The sequence below is a fragment of the Pseudorasbora parva genome, chromosome 22 (genome assembly GCF_024679245.1).
Source record: "Pseudorasbora parva isolate DD20220531a chromosome 22, ASM2467924v1, whole genome shotgun sequence".
Classification (NCBI taxonomy): Eukaryota; Metazoa; Chordata; class Actinopteri; order Cypriniformes; family Gobionidae; genus Pseudorasbora; species Pseudorasbora parva.
This window is the reverse complement of record NC_090193.1, coordinates 7,696,094-7,723,827: the sequence shown is the minus strand read 5'-3', so window position 1 is coordinate 7,723,827 and position 27,734 is coordinate 7,696,094. Positions and strand designations below refer to the sequence as shown.

General features: G+C 38.3%; 1 protein-coding gene across 2 annotated transcripts in view; it reads left to right on the top strand.

Annotated features, from left to right (window-relative positions):
- The window catches only part of fhit (fragile histidine triad diadenosine triphosphatase), a 536,398-nt gene that overhangs the window by 39,362 nt on the left and 469,302 nt on the right, over window positions 1-27,734 (top strand). For both annotated transcript variants that reach the window (XM_067431993.1, XM_067431992.1), the window contains exon 2: window positions 10,283-10,341. The gene's annotated coding sequence lies outside the window, so the exon portion shown is untranslated. The remainder of the gene's footprint in view (window positions 1-10,282; window positions 10,342-27,734) is intronic.

Genomic DNA, 27,734 nt, shown 5'->3' with positions numbered 1-27,734 from the left:
GCTGTGTGACACTGCCTCAGCGGCTAAAACACACACGTTCAGTTTTTAATTGTAGTGTCTGTTCTCTAACTGAACTGATTTTATGAAAATGAGCGCGGTTGCGGTGGGAAAGTGATCCAGTCACAGTGATTCAGTAGCGGTGGCTTTGGGAGTGGCCTCGTAGGGCAGCGAAGCATTCTGGGAATTGTTGTCTTTCTTCCCCATGAGACAAAAATACATTTTCTGTCTTTTCTCAGTCTAGAAACCACCAAATAAGAAAATAATTTCACATTTCTAGTACATAAATGACCCAGTTTAAATACAGATTCATCTTCCCAGCGCTGAAGTACCCCTTTAACTCTTTTCCTGCCAGCCACCGCCAGGGTTTTTAACTATTTTCACAAAAATGTAATAGCCAACACTTGAAAAAAGCAACATTTTGAACAAAAAGCTGAGGTAATGAGTCCAGAAGCAGCACCGTCACCATCTGCTTGTACAGTCCTGTAGCTCACCCTGGGTCCAAATTTCGTTCAGTAACATTAGGCAGCATTGACAACATTATTTTACATACGCATCTGCTTGGATACAATTGCTTGCTTTTCGCTTCTTCTTCACCTGTGTTTCTTCATCTGTGTTTAGCTGGGAAGTGTTTTCTCACAAATAATGGGAAAGAGTTAATAGAAATTGTTATTTGTCAGATTGTCTATCATCTTAAATAACTGTGTGGTAGCCAAAATCTCCATGGTCATATTTTTGGTCAAGTGTTTTTTTGTGTGGTCAACATAGCAAATTGGTAACATTTTGCAGGCATCAAAGGTCTATTGTCCATTGTCAATAGTGTAGAGATGTTTGAAGCACCACTCACACAGTCTCTTTCCAACCAAACATTTTTATGTTGGTCAGCTTGATAAAATAGTAAGATACAAGCAAAATCAACATCAAAAAAGTTTTTATTTTTATTTTTTACTTTTGCATTAAACCAGGTTGAGTGGATTCCTATTGAAGTCCGCCGTGAGAGTTCACAGAGCTACAGTAAATGTGACCAGCTCCGCACATATAATGTTGTAATTAGTATAGATTTCATACTGTGTGTATTTTATCCTTTTATTTCCTTGCCCCATGTAGTCGTGTAAGTGAATCATAAAATAATGTTTTACTGAAAACTTACTTGAACTTAACTTCTATCAAATCAAGGAAAGATGTTTTCCTCGTAGTATCACATCATATATTGATGCTACTTAATGCCATTTTTTCCCCCTGCATCCCCAGTTAGCCTTTTTTTTTTTTACTTTGTGTTTAATGTATGCACATTTTAAAGCTCTTGGTTTTGGGAAGTTTCTGATGGTTGCGGTTCAGTGTCCTCAAGCTAAATCAGGGCTAAATTAAAACCTTGTCAGCAAAGGAAAGAAATCAGGTTTTTTTTAGTTTAGTTTCTCCGGCACAGGAGCAGGGTTACATGCATTTCTTTTTTGAAGTTTAATAGCCTGTAGGCTTGGACTCCGAGATTACAAATACTCACAGCAGAATCAATAGTCCTCTTCTAAAGGGTGGTGTTAGAAATACTTACACAATGTAATGCGTTCTTTTTAAGAAGTAACCTTCTAAGAGCACTTCAGCTTTTAGTGAAATATGAGCACCTTACATTTTTCAGGTTCTTTTACATTTCTTTGCTCAGGAATTGTTTACATTTTATCTTCTGTTGAACAAATTACATATTACTTTTTTTTTTTTTAAGGTTTTTTTTTTTTTTTTTTTAAAGAATATCTAGGCTGCTATTTTCTTTTACAATAAAACTGATAGTCAATATCAGCTGGTTGTCAATCTTCAAAAAATGACATCCTTGTTTTTGGTCCTTGTTTTCTACTTATTGATGTCATATCAGCAGCCATATCACCCTGAAGCCCAAGACCACCAAAAGCTAAGCAGGGCTGAGCCTGGTCATTACCTGGATGGGAGACCAACTGAGAAAAACTATTGAGACAATCCAATGCTCTCCATTGACTTTGTATTGCGTGAGGCTGCCTCCTTGTCATTTCAGACTTATTACAAAAAACAGAACAATTTCTAAAAGATGATATGTGACAAGATGTACAGCAAACAAGCTAAAAAACACCCCGAAAATGAGCATTTAAGGAGATAAAAGTGCATACGGGCAATAAGACGTGAAGCTTTAGCAGGAAGAATGGGTCAATTTTGGGATCCTGACACTCTGTAGGCCTACGTTAGTGTTGCACAATATAACGGTACTAGAAAAGTATTGCGATAAGATACCCTGCTATTACAAACGGTACGATATGGAATTGTATTAGTAACAGTACTTTAAGGAGGACAGCGCTAATATGAGCTGTATTTCTTAATTTGCGTCAATGTGTGACAGCAGGTGACTTGTGCAGAGCTCTTTTTTTCTCCATTCATTACAGTAGAAGAGTTAAATATATTTGCGTAGCACATGACAGAGAAAGCAAAAGAAATATGCCCGCATGAGAAGAAGACTCTGACCTGAAGCGCGCACGCACGCCTTTCAGACAACATGCAATCGACATTTAGTTCTTTAGCTGATTGTTGTTTGGGTTTGAATGGTCAAAAATATGTAAAAATGCACGGTCTGGCAAGTATTCAGGTAAACACAGTCGGATATGTTTTTAGTGAGCGTACAGCTGAGGTAATGATGAGAGCCGTGCAGGTCTTAAGACAGACCTAATATTCTGTGTGATTAATGTTAATCAGACACCAATGAAAAATAGAAAACCACCACATGCTTGGCTAAATAACTAAAATATTTTTTTTTTAAGAATCAGTGTATAGTTAAATTATAGAGTGAAGACTAAGTAAGCAGTTTTATATTTGATTATATAATTCTTTCTTGACTTGCTATTAAATAGACCTAAAGTAGCTGAAAAATTAAGCACTGTTTTTGTCATATTATTTGTAATTTGCATTTTTTGTGCTTATTTTTAAAAACAAAGATACAATTAAAATTCGATATAATTATAAAATTACATAAAAAAAAAAAAAAAAAAAATTACTCGTATCATGAAATAAGATTTTGGTCATCCCAACCTGTTGAGAAGTGAAAGGTTAGTGAATGATAACATGATTGATAATGTGATCACTGTAAGGATGTTCACACTGGCATTAAGTTATTATAGCAATAAGAGCAGGGAATGGTCAAAAACCAGGGCAGGAACAGGCTGGCCAAGTTAATGTTTAGTAAAAAACAAAACAAAACAAAAAACAATGAATAATAAGTTATGTTGTCATATTATTCATATTATCTGTTGTTTAAAAAAAAATAAAAAATAAACATGGTATCGATTTAGTATCGGTATCGAGGTATTCAAGTCTGGTATCGCATCGAAGTCATAATTTTGGTATCGTGACAACACTAGCCTACGTGTGCAGTAAACGTTTATATATTATATTTCCTGTCGCTGACTACTTTCCCCTCCAGTGGGTGTAGTTCTCAGTGTAATATAAAGCCGCGTTTCCACCGCAGGAACTTTACCCAGGAACCAGGAACTTTGGGTGGTACTCGGTGTGTTTAGGCCACAGGAACCAGGGTCTAAATGAAGTTCCGGGTAAATATTTCCCCCTCCAAACGGCCCTGCTCGCAAGGTAGTACTTTTTCAAAGTTCAGGAACTTTCGAGGGCGGGACTTGGGCGCTGAACATGCTGATTGGTTTAGCTCACGCTTCATTTTATTTCAACCGGCATTTTTAAAAGTCTTTTGCGAGGTTCGGTCTTCGTTCAGTAAATATCAGTCTTACTCTGTCTGATGGCGCGCGTTCGTCTCAGCCATCTCACGTGCAATGTCCGTAACAGCTGATAATAATATACATTGTCATTTTAAATCTAGCTTTACAAGCTTTCTGAATATGCTGCACGCTGCGAAATCTGCATAATAGTGCTCTTTTCTGTCGTTGTTAATTACCTCTTTAGTAAACCTATACATAACCAGCAAAAGCAGCACATCTTGAATCTCTTCCATACTCGTAATTAATTTTTTTACAGTCTATTTTTCACCATGTAAACGACCTGACCGATTACTTTTAAGTGTGTGTCCTTACATGACCTGACAGCGTGCGCCGCGCTTATGTTGACAAGAGAGGAAAGTTCATTTTTCTGTGGGGTAAACTTTTTATTTTGTAAGTTATAAAGATAATGTTGGAATAATGACACAGCGCATATTGCCCCTGGCAGTTTTTACTTTAACTGCGCCTGACAAAAGAAATGTTTTTTTTTTTTTTCTGAGATGATTATTACACTTTATAACAAATAATTAGCTTATTATATAATACTGTATTAGTTCTGGTGGCCGTTAAGAGTTGCTATGGCTACAGTAAACACATTCCAGCTGCTGGAGAAAACAGCGTTGACATTTTTGATGCGGCAGACAAACTGCATGTGACAAAATGATTGCGATTGAAAGTCATCACATGTAAACCCCAGATCAGTTTAGATAACGTCTCAAAACAGTCCACTAAATCTTTCAATCGGTAGACGCAAAAATGATTACTGTCCGTCACTGACTTGGAGGTGCAGTCGCGCGCAATACATCACGGGACTAATTTGCCTAATCTTCACGGAACTTAATCGCGGTGGAAACACAGACAGTTGCAGGTCTGGGGGGAGAAAAGTTCCTGTAAAAAAGTTCCTGTTACAAATTGTTCCGGGTAATTTTGGTGGAAACGGGGCTTAACATGTTGCACTCTGTCTTAATTGCCTGTATCCACTTTTTGTCCCTAAACGCTTGTTTTTTGGGTCAACAGCTTATAAAAAATTCAGGGTTTTTTTGCTTCTCGGTTCTTTAGCTTGTTTTCGGTACACCTTTTCACATATTCGCTTTTAGTCATTGTTAGTTTTTTTGTAATAAGTCAAAAATGATAAGGAGGTTGCGTCCCACAATAGAAAGTCAATGGAGACAGTTGGTTTGTCCAACCAGTATGGAAGGCCGTTTCAGCATAAAAACGTTCCAGCGTTACTCGTCGTAATTATATTTTTACTAGTAACAATTCAATTAAAGAGCTCTATAATTCAATTTGTACTAGTAACAATTACAATTACAGAGCTCTATAATTGTATTATTACTAGTAACAATTATGATTATAGAGCTCTCTAATTCATTTGTTACTAGTAACAATTCCAATTAGAGAGCTCTACAATTCATTTATTACTAGTCATATGTCTCCATTGACTTCCATTCATTTTTATTTATAGAGCTCTGTAATTCAATTGTTACTAGTAAGAATTCAATTAGAGAGCTCTACAATTGTAATTGTTACTAGTAACAATTGAATTACAGAGCTCTATAATTAAAAATGAATGGAAGTCAATGGAGACATATGACTAGTAATAAATGAATTGTAGAGCTCTCTAATTGGAATTGTTAATAGTAACAATTAAATTAGAGAGCTCTATAATCATAATTGTTACTAGTAATAATACAATTAGAGAGCTCTATAATCATAATTGTTACTAGTAATAATACAATTAGAGAGCTCTACAATCATAATTGTTACTAGTAAAAATTGAATTATAGAGCTCTATAATTGTAATTGTTACTAGTACAAATTGAATTATAGAGCTCTTTAATTGAATTGTTACTAGTAAAAATATAATTACGACGAGTAACGCTGGAACGTTTTTATGCTGAAACGGCCTTCCATACAACCAGGGGGCGTGGCTTTCAGATTATGACGCGTGTCGCTCTGTCTCAAAATGGCTGCTGTTGTATCATCCAGGTGGACGCTGCACATTGGTGGTGGTTGAGGAGATTCCCCCCTTCCATGTAAAAAAAATCACCATTCAAGTGAACATCATGCCTTCATCTGAAGTTTTCTAGTCTATGATATTTGAAGACTTCCAATGCAAAAGCCTCTAAAAGCCACCTCGGTCAAATATTAGATAACAATACTGAGTGTATGCTTTCTGCACATAGTACACGTTCATCAAATGCTTTCACTTCAAACCCGCTAAATCCCAGCCTCAACCCATTCAGATGTAGAAACCTATACACAAGGGCCTGCCAAATGGTAATTTTATAGAAAAACATCAACGGACTTAGAGGCTTTTTTATCTGAAGTCTTCTTTTGTTTTTTAGAAAGTGAAAACCATAGTCTCTTCATCTCCACTAATGTGACATAGATTCTTTCTCGCTTCTTCAGAGAGTGAGTTAAACACTGAGATTTCCACCAATGCTGGCTTTCCTGAACCTTGTTTTTCTCTGCGACGCGTCCTCTTTCCGTCAGTTTAATCAACGCTTTTAATTACAGACACTTTCAGTCGCCTTGTGTTCATTCGTTTGTCACCTTCGGGAGATCCTGCCATGGAGGAAAAAAAGGAGACCACAAAAAAAAAGGTCTATTTCTTCCCGCGGGTGTTGGAACAGGCTTGGTAATAGCCATCCTCTGCCAGTCAGTCAACTCTGTTGCCAGCTCACATCTCCGCAGGCCCGCTGGGTTTTTCCAACATTGTCTTGATAAATGGATTTTTGCCTTGACTCGAATGTGTCCTCTTAAGATGGGTGGGACGAGGACGCTTGGGCTTACATTCCATCAAGCCTTACTCGCATCATCAGGGTCACACGAACAAAATAACCTAGATTCTCTCAGGTTTTTTTGCACTGTTATTGTAAGAGGTCTTTATCTATATTTATTTTCACAATGACATATGCAGAAAATTTATTTCACGATACTTTTGGCAAGCGTTGTTTATGTGAGTGGTCTGAGCAGAATTAAATTGAAACAACATAATATTTCTAAACACGGGCATCTTGCCATTTCCACCTCAGCCTCGTTCAGACAAAAAGAGAGACATTTTTCCATTGTCACACATACTTTCCATCCATCCATCCATCCATCCATCCATCCATCCATCCATCCATCCATCCATCCATCCATCCATCCATCCATCCATCCAGGCCACTCTTCCGTCTGTCCATCTATCCTGGGCATCCATCTGAAATGTTATGCATGCCTAATGGACATTCTTTTTTAAATGGTCTTATGCCTTCATTTTCTGTGGCTACAGACTGCAAAGTCATATTTACAACGATGATTCACTCAATATGACCCTTGAGCAGGGTTGTTGCTAGGGTTTCTAGTGCCCTGGTACTGTATGATTGCTTAGAAAACAATATATACTTATATTTTATTATTTATATTTTGCCTCTCTGTGGCAACAGAAAGCTTTTTAACCCCCAAAGCAACTGTAAAATACATGTAGCATGATGTGTAAAGCAAACTATAATGCAAACAACATTTCAGAGTACAACGCAGGGTTTAAGATAACTGTGGAGATTGTTTGGGTTCCATACAACTACAGTCATTTATTATACACTTGTTTTCATTTATTTATTTAATTTATTGCTTGATTGATTGGTTTGGATATTTTAGAAACATTCACAGATGCACATTATGATCAATATTTAAATGATCTGGCTGAAAAAGCACACAATGCCTGCTTAAAGTGTTCATTAAGCAGAAAAGAATATTACATCCACAAATGCATATATTTTTTGAGATTTACAACCCTATATGGGTTGGTAACAATTATGTTCAAGTAAATAATTCACTAAATGGGATGTGATAATTTTTTACTTAAAAACAAAACGTGTGGTGAGGCTAAACAGTACACATACTCACTTTAACCTTCAGAGTGCTACAGCTGCCAAAGTTTTGCTCTTCATTTGTTTCATAGTGTTTTCCAAGATGCCAGTGTAATAATAATACAAGACTCACAAAAGGCACAAAACACGTTTTACTGTCGTCTCTTCATTTGAAAAGAAGAAAAAAATTTCTCTGCACAAGGACAGCGTTTCTCAGCCCTGTCATGTTGCATTTGGATGGCTCTCGTGTTGCTTAGAGCGGAGAAAACATTAAGGTAGACAACTCGTGAATATTTGATTTACCCAGAGCTGGAGATGGATTCAATTTTAATTGTTTAAGAAGCGGTGTTCTGCCAACATTCAAAAATTATAATGTTTAAAAATAACTAATGTTAAGGTTCGGGGATGCGTAATTCATGATGACGCTTGAATGGACAATGGGTGTAATTATTGTGCATGGAAAACAAAACAGCTTTAATTTACTAGAATAATCAGACATGCAGAGCTATGAGAAAAGTGTCTGCCAAGCTTAAAAAGCGATGTGTGGTGTTTAAGTATTTATTAAAGACCATGTTTAGTTGAATCTATTTTAAAGGCCATAGCCTGTTTCATATTAAATAAATATTTTGGATGACCCATGACCTATTGGTTTTATCAATAAGCTGTAATGGAGAACAGTCTTTGGAAATGAAGGTGGTGTAGGCCAGTGGTTGAAGAACTGGATTGCCTGTTTGATCACTGGATGATCGGGGAACTATAGCTAAAGATACCAGAATGCTTTGCGGGGACTGTCCTATTAATAAGTGTTCTATAGATCCTATGAAACATAAAGTTGTGGTGTCTTGTTTCTGAATGAGTCAAAGTTTTGTGAATAATGCAATGACAAACTCAGTCACTTTTTGCCACCCACTGCCTTCCCTTGCAGGGGTGGGGTTATTAGGGTCATCATATATGCTGTCATCATATTAATAATTAGTTTCCACAACTTGTTAGTTTTTGTCAATTTTTTATTGATTGGTTCCTTCATTTTAGTTAAACTGTCCCTACAACTTGGTTAATTATAAATCTTGGGGTTTTTGGTAAATCAAAAACCATGTAGTAGTAATTTGTTCCCTCTTTTTTACTGAGAGAACATAATAATAATACATTCAATACCAAGAATAATTCATTATTAGTTCATGGCCACAATATCTTTTTTTGGTGTCATGTGCAGGGTCATACTAATGTACAGTTTGTCTGGTAAAATGCTGTCTAGAATGAGAATATCCTGCCACATACTAGGATTTTTTTTCTTTGTTCTTTGGATGTGAGTCATGTGAAAATAACTAAACGATATTGGCTTAAAATGTTGGACACACTTTATATTAGGTTGCCTTAACTTCTATGTACTGACATAACATGATAAATCTGATACAATGCACTCATTGTGTACATACATGTTTTTACATTGTACTTACATTTTACAAATGACCTGCATGTAATTACATCTGTAATTCATTTCTGTTGTTAGAATTATAATTACACTGTTGACCCTTCCCTTACACATTTCAACACAAGCACACCTGTGCCTAACTTCACCCGTATCTAACCCTAAAGGAGCTGTATGTAAGAAATGTATTTCAATTAATCATAAAATGGTCCTGATATGTCACGAGACATTAAGAAATCATGTTAATTTCAAATACTTATATCACTGACAACAGTAGTCCGGCCAGGATATTGTCATTTAAAAGTTGTTGTTGCAGCCCTCAACTGATGTTGATGTTGACATGTTGTGTTTTGGCCTGAAGCTCCGCCCTCCACCTATCGACCAATCACGAAGTCAGTAGTGTTTCGGCATCCGGGTTGCCAGATCTGCTCTAGTTACCACAGCTGCAGCTAAAAAACGTTCCTGCTGCTCCTGCAGCCAATCTAGCAACCTCTAGTCAGAGGGAGGGGGAGAGATATACACCGCTCTACAGTCATTTGAAAGTGATTGTAGTACCAGTTTTGGCCACAATCTTACATACACATCCTTTAATATCAGCAAAAGTGTTTTGCTATACAATTTGAACACAATAAGTGTTGTACTTATTTTTTGATGTAAGTACATAGTACTTAAGGACACAATATAAAGTGGAACCAAAAAGTTATTCTATGTCAATAGTTCAATAGTAAATACATTGAACCATCAAAAGTTTAACTGACAAATTTGTAATTTGATTGCTTCTATTGGTCTCCTCATTTGCAAGTTGTTTGGATAAAATAAGAAGAAAAAAAGCATATGCTAAATGATTAGCAATTACTTAGCATTTTCTAACTTGTTTTTTCTAATACGTAACTCTCTTATTCCACAGCAGGACCCATCGACTATAGCTGTGCATAAAATGTAGTTGGCATTTCAAACTCACTTTTATCCAGAACACATTTCAAGTAAAGCAACTTAACCACGCATCTGAATCTTCCTGCTGTCTCAATTAGCATTGGTTAATCTGAAGCATATTAGCTATTTTTGATGCCTGTATAATGAACACTGTTGTTCAGGTTTACTAGTAATGACACAGTGTTGTTTCATCTCTCTCTCTCTCTCTCTCTCTCTCTCTCTCTCTCTCTCTCTCTCTCTCTCTCTCTCTCTCTCTCTCTCTCTCTTTCTGTGTGTGTGTGTGTGTGTGTGTGTGTGTGTGTGTGTGTGTGTGTGTGTGTGTGTGTCTGTTTCAGGCTTGCTTCTCTCATTAATTACATGAGCTTGGCGCTGAGGGAAAGTTCACAGACTGAAGGTAAGTGTATTTATTGCATTGCTTTGACAATGAAATCAGCCAGGTTCATTGATTTTTCTTCTCTCTCGTGTTGTTTTTTTTATTTGGTGGACTTGTAAGCAAGTTGATTACAGATAAAACAAGTAGGAGAACTGCTAGTGCACTTTAGTAAAATTGTTTGTTAGAGGTGAGGAGCCGTAAAGGAGCCCAGCAGATGTTTCTGATTGTTGGCAGTTGGCTCTGTTCATTCAGACTGTGCTCATACTATGCAGAAACATATCAGCTCTTCAGAGAGCATGTGACACTAATCCCAAAAGACTCCAGAGATGAGGTAAAATGATAATGTGCTGCTTCTTTCTGTTGTTCTTTTGTCCTGTTTTGTCGAGTATAAAAACAGTCTTCATTCTATTTTTCTCTCCTTGTTTTATAAATATGGTGGGACTATAAAAAAAAAAAAAAATGTTATACTGTTATCTGAGGTCAACTTATGAAGTTTGTGGAAGTTTGAATGTGATGGTACATTCAAAAACATCATTATAAATAAGTAATAGGCTATTTTCTGTCCTGGTTCGAGCCTAGCTCCTGGAACACTCGTTTTTATGGGCGTGCCCAACTGAAGTTTTGGAAGTAAACTCCCTCTGCTATGATTGGATAACAGTTTTACATATTATAATGAGACAACCGGAATGATTTGCCCACAGGGCTCGCAATATGTCTTTATCAAAGAAACAAAATGATTTATCTCTCATCCACCCGCAATTTATTGGAATGTTATTTTTTTATTACTTTATTACGCCTGTGTACGCGTATGAGTCAAAAGAAGTGAACTGCGTGGCTGTGCGTTCAACTGTGAGCGTACGCTCGCGCACACGTAATAATTTGGACTTTGTTGCCAAATTGGTGTTTAAGAAACTGTAAATAAATGCTGCTGTCAACAATTTGTTTTTTTTATTTTGATCCTTTATTTTCACTAAATTGTTCCTGCAACTTATTAATTTGTTCCCTCGTTTTAGGTAAATCATGGCTATATTGTACTTTCCCGTATACATTTTTTTGCAGATGGGTTACCTTTTTTATAACCACAAATTTACTACAAACACCATGTTTAAAGTATGGTTGATGTACCAAAACCATGGTTAATTTTTGGTTGCCATGGTCTACCATGTTTTTTGTTTTTTGTAGAACATTTTTCATAATTTCTAATTTTTGAAAATTCCTAATTTTCATAAGGGTTGTTCTTTCTTTTAATTGAGATGATTTAATTAGCACAAGATGGCCATGTTTTACCTATTTTTTTTTTCACTTTGATAACGTGAACACAACATTATCAGATAAAGACATTATCTTTCAACAAGATAATGTTGAAGACACAACCATGAATTTTTTTTTGTAGAAAAAAACATGGTTAATTTTCATAAGGGTTGTTGTTTCTTTTAATTGAGATGGCCATGTTTTACCTATTTTTTTTTCACTTTACAGAATAAGGCCACATTCACACAGAGTTAGTAGACCTGTATTTGAGTCCTTTTATGTGGTTACATTCACACACAGTTTAGTTGTTTACAGGAGTGACAACCCCATTCTGTAACAGAACTCACATCAGTACATTTTCAAGAATCACAAATGCATTCTCAGAAAACCTGCGCTGTATGAACATACCTGGACTGGGCAACTACTTCTCTTTTTTGCGTCATAGAGTGCGAGAGAGCCGGTATGTGCTGCACGAATGCCTGTCTGCAGAGTGTAACAGGTTTCCACGTGTGGTTTCATTTTCATGTTTTTCATCTGAAGGTTTTAGATCCAGTCATTGTTCTTCACCCGAGCTGCTCACTTCATTTTTGTGTTCTGCGTGTGACTCAAATGCTCCACTCTCCACCTAGATATAAAAGCTGTTGTCGGTTAATGAAGATGTGACGGATGAACTCACGGCTAAATTGGACTCTTGTCATATCAAAAGTGATTAGACTTTTCAGATTTATGGCTGTCACCATCTTTGATATTACTTTGATCTCTGTTGCTATGGTTACTGGTAAGAGAATAGTGTCTAGTGATTAGAGACTAGTGTTACTTGACTCCCGTTGCACGTTTATATAGACTGTTTTCAAGTCGCTGCTAGAAGTTGTTGGAACAGGACATTTCAAGACTCACACCTAGAAGTTGTTGGAACAGGACATTTCAAGACTCACACCTGTGAATGCGCTTGTATATCCTAAAAACTGACAGTATGAACGTAGCCTAAAAGTATACCTTTCTTTCAACAAAGAAAGCAATTGCTTGGTATGCTACTCAAATGTTTTTTGCTCCAACTCTTGCCATGCTTTGCAGGCAAGGGATATTAATACTAGCTGCTGCTAGTCAGAGCCAGTCTGTAGTTATTTGGCATTCAGACATATTTCATCAAAATCAGATTATAATTTTATCTAGCCAAAGGATATGAACAGTGCTTGGTAGATTACTGTGGCAAACACTGCGGAGTCAAGAACTGTGGGCGCCGACAACATTCATAGATCAGGAAGAAGGAGGCAGGAACCAGTGAACAGTTTGTCTGGCTATCACCAGACCAAGCTCAATTTACAATTGTACATTGGTCTGGGGAGTCTGGTATGTATTTTCTACTGCACAAGAGGCTGTAACAATTATGTTCTGTTATGTCTTCACCTGTGCTCGTTCATCCCTGATTAGTTTATCTTCTCCACCTGTGTCTTATTCTTCATCCTGTGTATTTATACTCCCTGTTTAGTTCAGTCCTTGGTCGGTTATCGTTTGTATACACACTGTGTGAATGTGTTCTGAACTCTCCCTGCATGTTATTGGGATTAAATATGTTTTGTTACCATCATCTCCTTCGTCAGAGAGGTGATGCAGGAGGTAGAAGAACATTCTAATGCAGAGCCAAGAGCGGACTTAGACCTGATAGATCTGTGGTCCGTGAATTGTTTTTCCACCCTAGTGCCCACCCTATCATCAGCATCCTCTTCTTCGCCGGTTCCGTCCGGAAGTATTCTGCCTGTATCCCTGTCTCTCCTTATCCCGTCTCCATTATTGGCTGTGGCCAGCCTTCTGGATCTGTCGGCACCACTGGTGTCATCCAGCTCCTCGGCTCTGCCACCGCCGCTCATTCCATGCTGCTCGTTCTTTCCACCCACCAGCTCATCTAGAGGCCAAGTCCCCAGTTATACACCTCGGGCCTCCCGGCCCATATCTCCCCAACAGCCTGTCTGCCCGTTACCATCGCCTCGGCTCACCGCTCCTTCATCGCATCCGTGGCCTGTCTGCCTGGAAACTCCACTGGGCTCCCACGTCACTCCAGGTATTCCGGGATTCGAACTGCTTAATGCTTTTTCCTTCCTCCAGCCATCTTCCTTGTTCCGGCCATCCAAGTCCCCATTGCTGCCTCAGTCCCGGGTGCAAGCAGCTCAGCCATTGGTCCGTTTACTGCTCTGTTCTGCCGGTTCCTCTTCTTTCAATGTCTCTGCGTTCGTCAATCAGCCCCAGGGTTCCGTCTGCCCCTGCAGTTAGGACTCTGCCCTGGATCCTCCCACCATCACACCACCATGATAATCGGTGCCCGCCTACTCCAGGATTCTGCCCTCTACCAGCTCTCTGCTGAAGCCTCCACCCATTTTTCTTATGTTTGACTTTTAGTTTCAAGGTGCGATGACGTGACTTTTCGAGGGGGGCATAATGTTACAATTATGTTCTGTTTTTTCTTTAACTGTGCTCCTACATCTCTATACAAATCTAATATACACATGCATTTTTTTACTTGTTGTTTACATTCACAGACATAACAGATTGTGTTTATGTGAACTTGTGTGTGTTTTTGACATAACCAATTATGTAGTTGACAGTTTAAGGACAAAAAGATGTGAAAGAGTAGCCTGGATGCCAGCAAAAGTCCACCTTCCAAAGCAAGACCGTGAACCTTTATCGATGGGACCGCTCCATCAAAAACACACTTCACTTCACTTTGGTGAAGTCCTGTGACAGCAGAGACCGTGGAGATCCACTACTGCGACACGACCCGAAGCGTGATGTGATGCTTCTTGTCATTTCTGCGTTCAAATCGGTTCAAATGCAGCGCTGCCTTCCCGGAATGCTGTGCGGGCGCATTAAAGTCATTTGATGTCACCCATAGGAATAAAGTGAAGCGCGGCGCGACAGAAGTGTTGCACGGACGAGTGAATCTGCACCTTGAGAGCAGTGTTTATGGGCGTGCATTTGTTCTTTCGCCTCAGTCTCGCGCCCGTACACCCTACCGGGAGAAGAGCCGTACAGCCCATACAAGGACCTTCCACTCTATCGATGTCAAGCCGAGCCATACTCGAAAAAAACTCTCCGAAACTTGTGAGAAACCGGAAGGAGTATTTTTAACACAGAAATACTCCATCAAACGTCCAACATTAGTTTTTGAAACTTTGTCTATGTTTAGGATGGGAATCCAAGTCTTTAACAGTGTAAAAAGCTCAGTATGCATGAATACTGAATCCCCCCCCCCCCTTTAAGTTTGTGCATTTGCAGTAAATTTGAGCATATCTATCATTATTTGTCCCTGTCCTAGTTTTATTTATGTTCTCCAATTTAAAGCCCTAACCCCAGCAAAACATTCAGAGGGAACTCATGGGCCAGATGGGCTGGGTTTGCCAGGGCCGAATTTCAGCCCCAGTCCTGCCCTGCCTCTAACAGGTGCCGTGATGAAGAGATAATACGTGTTATTTAATTCACCTCATATGTTATGCCTAATCAGTGTATTACCTAGTACTGGATATAATTTATCTTTAATATTTTGAGTCTACTTTAGAAGACATTTTTTAGTGTATGATGCGCCACTGCTGAACACATTCGATTAATGCATTAGAAAGTGCCATTTTCTCAGCATATTTATTCTAAAACGTGGATTAATGAACTAAAACATTTGACCAGGGATATCCAAATTTTTCTTATATTTATCTAGTCATAAACACTATCTTTCTTCATTCTGGCTCTGTAATGCAAATGGAAGGACAATTTTATGTTAAGCTCTGCTGACCTTTCTATGTGTCTCTCTCACTCTCTTTTACTCTCTCACACACACCTTTAGTGAAGCTACATAGACACATGAAAAGTGAATGGTTATAACAGTGTGGAATGACTTTAATACTTAACCCTAAAATAGTTATGGTGTTGTTCATAGTATCATACATGAATATGGTTATACTGTGTGTACTGCATGCTGCACTAATAATAGTGAATACTAATGAAACTCAGCATTCACTTTTATTCACCATGTCTTTATGACATTTTAAACGAGGTGTTTAGTAGAGCTGTGAACAAATGTCATAACAAATCTCCAAATAAAAAACACCCACTGCTCTAACGCTGTACCGGTCTGACCACCCCACCGCTTCGACTTTACTTAGTTATGGCATGTTAATTTTCTCCCAGTGGGAATACGTGTCCCAGGCAACAAGAACCGCCTCTTTGCCGTTCAGTTTGTATGAATTACTGGCCTTGGTAACTACCTAATTCAAGAGACTGTATAATCAGGGTTAAACAGAAATGCATTCACAGAAAGGGATGCTAATGCATGAGATTGCAAAATACAACTGGCTAATTTGATTGACTGAAATGTGTAAACCCATGAAATTAATAACAAGGAAAGGCATGTTAGGACAAGCCAACACTGTCATCTTCATGAGCTGATATCAAGTTTGGATGTTCTCTTGTAACATATATTAATAGCCTGCTGACTCTGGAGGTCTAGACACTACAATTCCACTTGGAAGATAATAATAATAATAATAATAATAATTACTATACTATATCATGTATTTCTGTTTTAGTTTTTTTCCTGTTCTGGTTTGCCTGTGTTCCCTAGTTTCCTTGGTTGTTTCTGCACATCTGTTTCTGTTCAGTTGATTACGCTCCCTTGTATTTAAGGGAGATTTTCCTTTGTTTTAGGATCCGCTATTGTTATGTTAAAAAGGGGGGGGGGGGGGGTGTTGTTTCAGGCATACTAAGCTTTTTACACTGTTAAAGACTTGGATTCCCATCCTAAACATAGACAAAGTTTCAAAAGCTAATGTTGGACGTTTGATGGAGTATTTCTGTGTCAAAAATACTCCTTCCGCTTTCTCACAAGTTTCGGAGAGTTTTTTTCGAGTATGGGTCGGCTTGACGTCGACAGAGCGGAAGGTCCTTGTATGGGCCGTACGGGCTCTTCTCCCAAAAGGGTGCGCGCGCGCGTGACTGAGGCAAAAGAGCAAATGCACGCCCATAAACACGCTCTCAGCTGCAGATCCACTCGTCCGTGAACACTTATGTCGTTATAGTCCGCGCCACGCTCCACTTTATTCCTATGGGTGACATCAAGCGACTTCAACGCTTCAGCACAGCATTCCGGGAAGACAGCGCTGCATTTGAACCGATTTGAACGCAGAAATGACGGGAAGCTTCACAACATCGCGGATCTCCATGGTCACTGCTGTCACAGGACTTCACCAAATCATACCAAAGAAGTGTGTTTTTTACGGAGCGGTCCCAGCGATAAAGGTTCGGTCCTGCTTTGGAAGTAGGCGGTGAGTAAAACTGCTTCAAATGTCTCTGCTGTTGGCTATCGTCGCGTGAGTAAACATCAGTAAACGACACGATCGTGTATAACGTTAGTTAATTTATCAATGGAGCATGCGATCTATGGTGTGTGTTTAAATACATTTGTTTAGCTGACGACTATAGGTGTCAGTTTGTTTATTGTAAAATCACCCAAACATAAACCTAGGGGGGCGTTCACACAAAACGTGCTTCGTCATTCAAATGCGCTAACGGTAACTGCATTGTTGTTCTATGTATAACGTTACACTAGTCTGACGTGCAAAACCGTTTTGATTGCTACTGCTAAGGTTTAGTCGCATACAATAGTCCATAAACCGAATCATGTCCTTATAAACTGCGAGTAAACACACACAAATGTTGACAGGCCACTAAATACAGTACATACCACAGAGACGGATGTCCTGCTGTTGTTTCTCCTGTTCAATTTATTTCAGCCTCCGGATCTGATTCTGGATCATATATGTATTAGTTGAATATGATTTAGGGTAGCGTTTTCTTCTCCACGCTTGAGGACGTCACCGCTTTGTGCGCACTCGTCATTCTTAAGCTCCGCCCACACGATACGCCTCCAGGTGCTCTGTTTTTTTCCGGAAAGACTCGGTACAGCCTATATTTCTTTTATAAATATACTAAAACTAAAGATTTTTCAGAGATATGAAGGATGCAATACTACTCTATAGGTACTCAAGTTTGACCTGAGATTGACTGAAACTGAGTATGGAAGCCGGCGGTGACTCCTCCTACTGAGGGACCCGGCAGTGAGCCCCGCGCTCCCTGCTCCTCCCCTAACCGGCGGGCAGCAGCAGGCTCCGGCTCACGGCAAGCGCGGCGACTCCGCCGCTCCCTCTCGGACGGCAGCCACCCCACCTCGACCCAAGGGCACAGCAGCGAGGTCTCTGTCCCACCTTCCTCGCTCCAGCAGCATCGCCTTGGGCAGCCCTCGCGGTCCTCGCTTTTCGATAGCATGTCCCTCCTTCCTCCCGGGTTTCGGCTCCAGTGTAACGGGGTTCGTTAATGGAAGGAAGGAGGCGGGAACCGGCGAACGTTTAACAAACTTTAATTCAAAATAAATAAACAAAACGAAAGTAAACCGCGGGCAGCCCCTCACGGATGACTGCCCACACACACACACACACACACATAATAAAATGTGGGCAGCCCCTCACGGACGACTGCCCACACACACACAATGAAACATTAACAAAACGCAACGTAAATCCAGGCCTGGTCCTCTCTTGTCTTCCGCTGCCTTCGCTCCTCCTTTTATGCTCACGTCACTCGGCCGCGAGACGAGACTGGTGTGTTGCGCAGCTGGCACTCATTACCACTCGTCACCGGCCCACTCTCGCGGTCCCTCGCCTCGCTGCTTGCCAAATATATATATATATATATATATATATATATATATATATATATATATATATACAGGGAGTGCAGAATTATTAGTCAAGTTGTATTTTTGAGGATTAATTTTATTATTGAACAACAACCATGTTCTCAATGAACACAAAAAACTCAATTTTTAATCAAAAAACTATTGATTAATATCAAAGCTGAATATTTTTGGAAGTTTTAGTTTTTAGTTTTAGCTATTTTAGGGGGATATCTGTGTGTGCAGGTGACTATTACTGTGCATAATTATTAGGCAACTTAACAAAAAACTAATTTATACCCATTTCAATTATTTATTTTTACAAGTGAAACCAATATAACATCTCAACATTCACAAATATACATTTCTGACATTCAAAACCCAAACAAAAACAAATCAGTGACCAATATAGCCACCTTTCTTTGCAAGGACACTCAAAAGCCTGCCATCCATGGATTCTGTCAGTGTTTTGATCTGTTCACCATCAACATTGCGTGCAGCAGCAACCACAGCCTCCCAGACACTGTTCAGAGAGGTGTACTGTTTTCCCTCCTTGTAAATCGCACATTTGATGATGGACCACAGGTTCTCAATGGGGTTCAGATCAGGTGAACAAGGAGGCCATATCATTAGATTTTCTTCTTTTATACCCTTTCTTGCCAGAGTACTTGGGCGCGTGTGATGGAGCATTGTCCTGCATGAAAATCATGTTTTTCTTGAAGGATGCAGACTTCTTCCTGTACCACTGCTTGAAGAAGGTGTCTTCCAGAAACTGGCAGTAGGGAGTTGAGCTTGACTCCATCTTCAACCCGAAAAGGCCCCACAAGCTCATCTTTGATGACACCAGCCCAAACCAGTACTCCACCTCCACCTTGCTGGCGTCTGAGTTGGACTGGAGCTCTCTGCCCTTTACCAATCCAGCCACGGGCCCATCCATCTGGCTCATCAAGACTCACTCTCATTTCATCAGTCCATAAAACCTTAGAAAAATCAGTCTTGAGATATTTCTTGGCCCAGTCTTGACGTTTCAGCTTGTGTGTCTTGTTCAGTGGTGGTCGACTTTCTGCCTTTCTTACCTTGGCCATGTCTCTGAGTATTGCACACCTTGTGCTTTTCGGCACTCCAGTGATGTTGCAGCTCTGAAATATGGCCAAACTGGTGGCAAGTGGCATCTTGGCAGCTGCACGCTTGACTTTTCTCAGTTCACGGGCAGTTATTTTGCGCCTTGGTTTTTCCACACGCTTCTTGCGACCCTGTTGACTATTTTGAATGAAACGCTTGATTGTTCGATGATCACGCTTCAGAAGCTTGGCTACTTTAAGACTGCTGCATCCCTCTGCAATATATCTCACTATTTTTGACTTTTCTGAGCCTGTCAAGTCCTTCTTTTGACCCTTTTTGCCAAAGGAAAGGAAGTTGCCTAATAATTATGCAGACCTGATATAGGGTGTTGATGTCATTAGACCACACCCCTTCTCATTACAGAGATGCACATCACCTAATATGCTTAATTGGTAGTAGGCTTTCCAGCCTATACAGCTTGGAGTAAGACAACATGCATAACGAGGATGATGTGGTCAAAATACTCATTTGCCTAATAATTCTGCACTCCCTGTGTGTGTGTGTGTATATATATATATATATATATATATATATATATATATATATATATATATATATATATATATATATATATATATATATATATATATATATATATATGAATATCGGTCGTTTAGCATGTTATTTTTTTAAAATAAACAGTTGGCAAATATTGCTGTATTGTCATGTTCAGTTTCTTACCTGGCATGAATGTTAAAGAGTTAAAATGCACAGCGCTGATTGGCTTCTGTGGACAGTCAATCCTGCCTTCGATTTGATTGGCTGTCTCAACTATTTTGATATTGAGGAGAACTTTTAAACCCATCTGAGCAGTGAGAACATTAAATAGATTATAATTTTTGAGTTGGCCCCGCGGGCCATTCGTTTGGGCTGACGGAAGGATAGGCTATACGTAAATTTACTATAATTCAAAATGGACTGCATTTATATAGTGCTTTTATCCAAAGCGCTTTACATTTTGCCTCACATTCACCCATTCATACACCGACGGCGATGTCAGCCATGTAAGGCGCCATCCAGCTCGTCGGGAGCAGCTAGGGTTAGGTGTCTTGCTCATGGACACTACGACACTTGGTCAGGTGGAACTGGGGATTGAACCACCAACCTTCTGGTTTGTAGACAACCTACATGAACCACTGAGCCACTGCCGCCCCAGAATTATATATAATTCATTCTTTATATATATATTTACAAAGCAATGGGATGGCCCACATTGTACAGTGGCCCACTGGGAAAACTCCCGGTGCTCCAAATGGCCATTCCGCCCCTGGGCACAACATTCATTCATGAGGCACAACTCAGGTAAAATATGATTTACTTTGCTGGTGCTTGGAGATTCAATGCCACAGGCAACACTGACATGGCCATGATAGAAACATCACTCTCACACTTGAACCATTTGGCAATTTATCTACTGGTTTATCACCCACCTGAATGCCTGTGAATGGCTCTTACATGTGAAAGGCATTTTTAATGGAAAGGAAGGTACAGTATGCCATATATAAAACCAGATTACAGTCCATTTCAGCATGCACTGATCATTTAGTTCTAAACAAATGCTGTAGCTACATTTAGAAATTATTTTGAGATCATAAACTGTGCATAAAGTTTCCTTTGTAACCCAACTGGTAGAACTAGTAACTCGAACTTTAATAAGGTAACATACTATATAGTGCAAAATAAGTTAGAGCCTGAATGTTCTGTAGGCCACTTTGAATAACCATCTGTTAAAATCCAGTCAAATAAAATCTATGCTGACTCAAAACAAAAAGGCTTTATGAATCAAAATTTGATTTGACTTGGAAAAAACATATACAAAAGTAAGACCGATAACCAAATGCTCAAATGCTCAGTTGCTTAAATGCAAATGGCCCCTGTGTGGTTATAAACATCCTGAGGCGACAGGAAGCAGCGTGGTTTATTTGACCTGAACTGACTGTAGAATGGGGTTATGCTCAGTAGTACCTGCAGAGTCATGATTATGGTTAATGTGATACAGTGATGTCAGATGATGGTGAGACTGCCTTAAAATGTACATAATACATTTAGTTATTGTTATCAGTCAATTACAACTGGCCATATGAACAAAATAATAAAGTACATACAATGAGAAATGCACAATTTAATTTATGACGAACATTTTGCGTTATTAGTTATGTATCATTGGTTTGAATTTACCCAGACATTTTTCTTCCAACATATCATCAATGTGCAGGTTTAGAGTTAGGTGGTAAAGTTAAGTGTACAGTATAAAGGGTTAATTCAACCAAATTAAAATTCTGTAATGAATTACTTACTCCCATATCGGCTCAAACCTGTAAGACTTTCATTCAATCTTTTTGATGAAATCAGAGAGCTTTCTGTCCCTTCATTGACTGCTACGCAACTACCACTTTGATCTTAGTCCAGATTCTCTGATTTGTATCACGAACATGTGCTTTTATTATATATACAGAATTTGTTCCAAATTTCAAATAAAAATATTGTAATTTAGAGCATGTATTTGAAGAAAATGACAACTGGTCAAGATAACGTAAATTGCCTCAAATGTTTTCAGACCTCGAATAATGCAAAGAAGACAGCACAATAGTCATTTTTAAATTATATATTATACACATTTGGTGAAATAACCCTGATTTCTAATCACAGCTTTCATGTATTTTGGCATTAGTTGGTCACATTGCTGTTGGGCGACATGATGCCACTCCTGGCGCAAAAAATTCAAGCAGCTTGTTTTTTTTAAATAATGGCTGGTGACCCTCTTTCTTGCAATCCAGATTTTTCTTCAGTGGGGCTCAGGTCTGAAGATGGCCTGATTTGGTGGTCCTCCATTCACACCTTGATTGGCCTGGGTGTGTGGATTGAAGCATTTTATTGTCCAAAAAACAAAACAAAAAAACAACAATCCTTTGTGTTTGGGATTATTGACAGCAGAAGGTACACGACTTGAGTTTTGCAACTAATACTTTGATACTCCAATGACTGCTACTTGACAAAGTTACTTATAGTTAGTAGAATGTCTAAAGTGGACCATCGACAAAATGTTACCAAATTCATTTTTTTTCCTTTGTTTCAAAGTCCGTGCTGCAGTTAAATTCAGACATTCAACACCCACTTTTCACAATACAATCAACAACTGATGGATAAAATCAAGTTTCACACTAAGATGTGCCTGAAAATTTTAACAATAGAGCAGGAAAATCAGTTACAAACTTAATTTCATGGCAATGTAGCAAATTAGCTAAGAGGGGAAATAATAATTATTCATAACTCTTATTTTATTATTCTATATCATTCTTATCTATATTATTCTTATTCAATATCATTATATTGAATGATTATTCATTATGATTAATTATGAATATTTGAATCAGTTAATGAGATTTAACATTATAAAAATCAATCAATCAGTTCATCCTGCAAACGCTGATGGATAGCTGATGGATATTGATCATTTAATAATTTTAAGAAAAGGATATTTTTCATGGCCACAGAAAAATTATTGTTCCTTTGTATTTACATAAGCGCTTAGAGCACATAAGACAAGATGTAAGTGACAATTTGTTTGCAGGCAGAACCAAATATATATTGTGCACAATTCTTATTAATTAAATCACAGACAAGACTAAACTAACATAAAACATACACACACATCTAATATACACATCACACATGCGTGGTAAGAGGCAAAAGTTGAAGTGGTGTAAAACCGGGTTAGAACATATGGATGAAAAGTTATGGAGACACCTTGGAGAAACCATCAGTGTATACAAGCTCCTTTGTCTGAACAAAGGGGTTTACGGTTTTACTAACTTCACATTGTATTCTTGCATTTAGCACGTGCAAACACTGGAGAAATCCTTAATAGTTTGGTCCGTTTGGTATTTGACTGAAGAAGATATGATGAACTTGCAATGTTTGTTTTAACTCCACTGAGTTGCACATGGCTTGAGGTGTTGGGCCTGCTGGCCCACTGGCCATGTGCTGGCGTCAGGTTTCCTGTCCCACACACACACATGGCTTGAGGTGTGTGTAGACCCAGAGCCAGCCCAGATGATGTGTTGGCTCAGCCACAGAGAAAGAGCGAGGGCGGATCTTTGCATCTCTCTTAAATCTTTTGGGAGAAGTCCCGCCTTTTCGGTCAGTGGGCCAATCATATTCAGGCTTTTGGATGGAAAGTTTTACGATCCTTAAGCAGATCATTTGAAGATTGGTTGCTGAGGAAGGAACAATTAAAGATTCTTGTAAAACTATGTTGCATAGGTACTGACATATCATATACACAATCATTCAGAGCTCTAAATTGCAACATCATAGACACCAAACACACCATCGTTAAGCATAAGTGGATTGAAGCATTTTATTGTCCAAAAAACAAAACAAAAAAACAACAATCCTTTGTGTTTGGGATTATTGACAGCAGAAGGTACACGACCTGAGTTTTGCAACTGATACTTTGATACTCTAATGACTGCTACTTGACATGTAGTTACAAAGTTACTTATAGTTAGTAGAATGTCTAAAGTGGACCATCGACAAAATGTTACCAAATTCATTTTTTTTTTCTGTTTCAAAGTCCGTGCTGCAGTTAAATTCAGACATTCAACACCCACTTTTCACAATCAAATCAACAACTGATGGATAAAATCAAGTTTCACACTAAGATGTGCCTGAAAATTTTAACAATAGAGCAGGAAAATCAGTTACAAACTTAATTTCATGGCAATGTTGCGAATTAGCTCAGAGGGGAAATAATATTTATTCATAACTCTTATTTTATTATTCTATATCATTCTTATCTATATTATTCTTATTCAATATCATTATATTGAATGATTATTCATTATGATTAATTATGAATATTTGAATCAGTTAATGAGATTTAACATTATAAAAATCAATCAATCAGTTCATCCTGCGAACGCTGATGGATAGCTGATGGATATTGATCATTTAATAATTTTAAGAAAAGGATATTTTTCATGGCCACAGAAAAATTATTGTTCCTTTGTATTTACATAAGCGCTTAGAGCACATAAGACAAGATGTAAGTGACAATTTGTTTGCAGGCAGAACCAAACATATATTGTGCACAATTCTTATTAATTAAATCACAGACAAGACTAAACCAGGGCTGGACTGGGGCTAAAATTCGGCTCTGGCATACCCAGCACATCCGGCCCATGAGTTCCCCGTGAATGTTTTGCTGGGGTTGGGCCCTTAATTGGAGTATATAAATAAAACTAGGACAAGGACAAATAATGATAGATATTATCGAATTTACTGCAAATGCAGATAAACTTAATATTGCTTTTTTTTGTCACACAGAAATGCCCTTGGCAGTAAAGCACTGATGATTTTGAGCTAGGATGCAGTAAAGTAAATTTACTTCTTTTAAATGTTGTCATCATTTACTCACTCTCGTGTCATTCCAAACCTGTATGACTTCTGTGAAACACAAAAGGAGATGTTTTGATGTTGGCAATCAAGCCATTTTGGTTAGGCTACCATTTGAATATTGTATGAACAAAAAAAACAGACTCAAATTATTTTATTTTATGCTACACAGAAATTAATTCATTTAGGTTTGGAATGACATTAGGGTGAGTAAATGATCACATTTTTGGGCTGAACAATCATATTTTTCAAGAGTTAACACATCACTTAAGTAAGACACTGATATCTATCTTTTATGAGGCTATTCAATTTCATTAAATCTATTAAAAAAAGTTACTCTTACGAAACAAAAATATATTGCAATATATTTGAAAATATCATGCAATATATTCACATATATGGGATTTAATATGCCTATTTATATTTTCCAATATATTGCAATATATTGAAAGCGGCAATCATTTGTATATTTTGCAATATATTGCATGAATATATAATATATTTTATAATACCATCAATATATTATTCCATATATTAATATATGGTAAATATATTTTCCTTTCGTAAGGGTAATACAACTTTTAAAGAGGAAAAAAAGCTTTGTCCTTAATTTATGGGATCCAGACTTTAAAACTGTTTTGTAGTTTAACTGTAGGCCAGTTTCATTTAAATGTAAGATTAAAGGTAGTCACAGGGTAAAAAACAGACTGTAAAAACCTTGCTCCTCATTATATGGCTATATGGTTTCTAAAACTATATAAAACATGTATAATAAACTATTATATTTGTAAGTAAAAAAAAAAATGTAAACACCTGTAGAAAATGCGAATACAGCCTCTATAAAAGTGATTTATATTCTGCAATATTAATTTAAGTAATACATAAACATTTTTAATAAATGTTTCATCCAAAACACCATATTTCTAGCTGTATTTCTAGCTGTTAGTAGCTGCGAGGTGAATTGTGTTTCTGCCAAAGTGAAACGTTTGTGTGCATTGCCGTTTTCCACTTTACCTAGTCATGAATACATGCTCGCGGCTGTTTTCAGCTGATTCAACACAGAACCTGTAATGTTACTATATCACACGATTGTATAAAACTAAAATCGGAGTCAATGTGCCGTATAGAGCAGCATTTAAACGTAGCGTACGTTCGTCAGCGGCTGCGCTGTGCGGATATTCACCTTTGCAGTTCCATGCGCTCAAATACTAGCCTAATAAATAAATAAATAGAAAAATAACGCATGGAGGGGAGGTCTCTCTCGCTTCGGCTTGTCAATTCAGAAAGCAAACCAATGGGCCGCTGTCGCTGCATGTTGTCAGTGATACAAAAATAAAATAAAAAATACCGGCCCCAAAGTGCGTCGGCCCACCGGGCAAATGCCCGGTATGCCAGATTACCAGTCCAGCCCTGGACTAAACTAACATAAAACATATGCACACATCTAATATACACATCACACATGCGTGGTAAGAGGCAAAAGTTGAAGTGGTGTAAAACCGGGTTAGAACATATGGATGAAAAGTTATGGAGACACCTTGGAGAAACCATCAGTGTATACAAGCTCCTTTGTCTGAACAAAGGGGTTTACGGTTTTACTAACTTCACATTGTATTCTTGCATTTAGCACTTGCAAACACTGGAGAAAGCCTTAATAGTTTGGTCCGTTTGGTATTTGACTGAAGAAGATATGATGAACTTGCAATCTTTGTTTTAACTCCACTGAGTTGCACATGGCTTGAGGTGTTGGGCCTGCTGGCCCACCGGCCATGTGCTGGCGTCAGGTTTCCTGCCCCACACACGCGCATGGTTTGAGGTGTGTGTAGACCCAGAGCCAGCCCAGATGATGTGTTGGTTCAGCCACAGAGAAAGAGCGAGGGCGGATCTTAGCATCTCTCTTAAATCTTTTGGGAGAAGTCCCGCCTTTTGGGTCAGTGGGCCAATCATATTCAGGCTTTCGGATGGAAAGTTTTACGATCCTTAAGCAGATCATTTGAAGATTGGTTGCTGAGGAAGGAACAATTAAAGATTCTTGTAAAACTATGTTGCATAGGTACTGACATATCATATACACAATCATTCAGAGCTCTAAATTGCAACATCATAGACACCAAACACACCATCGTTAAGCATAGTATGCAATTCTGAAACATAAATCCAACAGAGACTGCATTAATACATAGACCAAAATGTATAAAAGAAAAATCACGAGATGGATATATATTTATATATTTCTCAAGTGGCTAAATGGGTTTAAGATTGTTTTGTTTGTCCTTTCCAAAAAGACTCATGTGAGGGATGCATCTCTCTCCAAATTCCTTTTGCAAATTCCTTTCCTTTTGTCTTATCTGGTGGTAGCATTGGTAACGGAGACCTTTCCTGCGCTCTTGGGGGAAGGTCTGCTATAAGCACATTAAAAGCATATTTGGTAAATGTATCAAGTAATTATGCATTTTTTTTTTTGTCTCAGTCATTACAGCAATGACAGTTTAGAACTTATGAAAATATTCTTAAATAGGTGTAAATAGGGCTTTGATTGTCCTTCAACCTGCAATTCAAATGTGCGGCAGCCTCAATCGGGTCAATTCACAAATTTAAGAAAACATCAGTAATCCCTGCTAGAACACAATATCGACTTCATTTCAGCTTCATGAAGCGAAAAAGCTTCTCGCACAAAAAGGATTAAAACAGCCCCGGGCTATTTAGCGGCCAATTTTACATAATGCCACACTCTTTTCCTTTTATTGTTCTCTTTTTGTTGCCAATTTCTCTTTCCTCCTTTAATTTCTCATCTGATGGGAAAGTTCTGGCTGCGTTTAAAGGCATTTTTCTCTTTTTATAGGCCAAGCATTACGTTTTAAAACCTTGACAGTTTTATAGAAAGTAATTTAACTCCCACTTGTGATAATTTAAGAAAATCAAAAGATCTTCA